This window comes from Galeopterus variegatus, unplaced genomic scaffold (assembly GCF_000696425.1).
Source record: "Galeopterus variegatus unplaced genomic scaffold, G_variegatus-3.0.2 Scaffold673, whole genome shotgun sequence".
NCBI classification, from domain to species: Eukaryota; Metazoa; Chordata; class Mammalia; order Dermoptera; family Cynocephalidae; genus Galeopterus; species Galeopterus variegatus.
The window spans coordinates 63659-65960 of NW_007726784.1; the positions used below are offsets into that span (position 1 = coordinate 63659).

Here is a 2302-nt window from a genome sequence, read left to right on the forward strand (position 1 = left end):
GGGGCCAGGAGATGGTGGGGGAGGGGAGAGATGGCAATGACTGCTTGATGGGTACAGGGTCTCCTTTGGGGATGATGAAAATGTTTAGGACCTAAACGGAGGTGATGGCTGCACGACATTGTGAGTATACAACGCAGTAGCAGGTGGATTCGTCCACGTTCCAGGATAAGCCGTTGAAGCTGTTTAATCAGAGTGGCATCATCTGATTTTTATCCTGAAAAGATCAGTCCAGTAGCTATGTGGAGAGAGGATGGGGAGGGGACAGCAGTGGAGGCAGGAGACCAGTCAGGAGGCTACTGCAACTGTGCAGATGGGAGAGGACAGAAGCTAGGACCAGGGTGGAGGCCATGGAGGTGGCGAGGAGCTCCTGCAAAGACATTCCTGCTCCCATGGAGCCCATCCCCAATGCAAAGAAGGAGGGGAGGCCCTGGCGAGTCAGCGTTCAGGCAGAGAGCCACCCGGAGCCCAGGGCAGGGGAGGAAGGGAGGAGCACCGAGGACCGTGCTGGGACCTTTCAGGTGGAGTCCTTCCTTCCTTCGTACGTGGGGTGGGAGCCCCTTTGGGACCTGGCTGATGCTAATGCTGCTGATGCTGCTGGCACATGTGAGTGTTCACCCTGGGTCAGAGGCAGCTCTGGGTGCTTTACGTTCATTCCTCCCAAAAATCCTGTGGAGTACTAAACCGAACTGTATAATATAGCTGATTTTGTAGTCAAAAATGATCAAATAGTGTGGTTCAAGCTAAGGTGACTATCATTATCCTCATTTTACCAATAAGGAAACTGGCACAGAGAGGTTGAGTAACCTGCCCAAAGGCACACAACTAGTATGTGGCCATCAGGCGTCAAAGCCAGCCGGTTTGTTCCAAAGTTCATATGTATGTCTCTGATAGAAGTAAACTATGTTTCCCAGGGCACCAATGAGGGGCAGGTCACTCAGAGGTCATATAATTAAACCAATCCTGGTAGAACCAGGATTGAAACCTGGGGCTGTCTGGCTCTAGGCTTGCACTGTCCAATAGAACTTTCTGGAATGGTGAGACAGATATCTGCACTGTCCATTGTAACAGCCACTAACTACATGTGGCTATGGGGCTCTTGAATGTGGCTAGTGCAAGTGAGGAACTGAATTTTTAATTTTATTTAATTTTAATAAATTTCAACTTAAATAGCCACATGTAGCTAGTGGTTACCATTGAACAGTGCCCGGTCTGGGCTACTGGCCATGCTGTCTTTTGCAAGAGCAGCAAACACAGNTTGAACAGTGCCCGGTCTGGGCTACTGGCCATGCTGTCTTTTGCAAGAGCAGCAAACACAGTTTGGCTTATTTCTTGGGTTCTTTTTAATCAAGTTTGTGGGGAGGTTGGAAGGGAGTAGGTCTGGTGATGAGAACCAAATCAGCATAATCCTCCTGGTGGCTGTCCCACTCACCCATGAAGCCACTCAGGCTGAGACACTGTGCCCTCTAACACTTTAAATAGATTGATGGCCTAATGTGTAGTGACGGGCCAGGCATTACAGGCAGGGAATTGTACCCAAAAAGCAGGGCTCTCTTTTGTGAGAATTTGAGCCACTTCCAATATTTCAGAGTTTTAGAGCCATAGAGATCACCTCATGGATCCCCCTCATCTCATACACGAGGAAACTGAGGCACAATGAGGAGTAGAGGGTCCTCATGGAGGGGGTTCTCTAACGCCACCTTGCCCTCGGACGCCTCTGTGTTGTCACAAACTTCTTAGTAGAAGGGCTTTTGGTTTCTCATTTTACACATGCGAAATTAAGGAATAAAAAGGCTGAACATCTCACCCAAGCTGTTCAGCAATCATCTGGACGCTACACAGACCACACCCAGTTACCTGCACAGCTCTAGGGCCGGCACAATGAAGGATGTTTTCACGGCAGATCTGGAGGCCCATAAGCATCTTAACTCTAGAAGTTGCAGTCCACAGGCTCAGTGAGATGCCAGCCGCAGGTGAGGGGTTCCTCAAGTCTGCATCAGCATGTCCTGAGACCTGGTGCTTTTGAGGTGCCCCAGTTGATTCTGACACAACCAGCCCAGGTGCAACACGGACAGGAATTCAGGCACCACTCACGTGCATCCACCTTCCTGCCCTCAGAACCAGGCCTAACAAACCTTAACTACTATGGCAGCCTCCTTCTCCCGGAAGAGATTTGTCAGAGGCATTAGAAGAGAAATGAAGAACAATCCTGAGCACAGAAGTGCTTGTCCATGTGCAGCACTCGGCTCCTCCCTACACACACGCCACCTCCCACCCCTAGGGTGGGCCAGCAACCCCCTTCAAG

General features: G+C 50.3%; 1 protein-coding gene across 2 annotated transcripts in view; it reads left to right on the top strand.

Moving 5' to 3' along the window:
- LPO (lactoperoxidase) overlaps positions 1 to 2302 on the top strand; it is a 29734-nt gene that overhangs the window by 7619 nt on the left and 19813 nt on the right. The window lies entirely within an intron of this gene.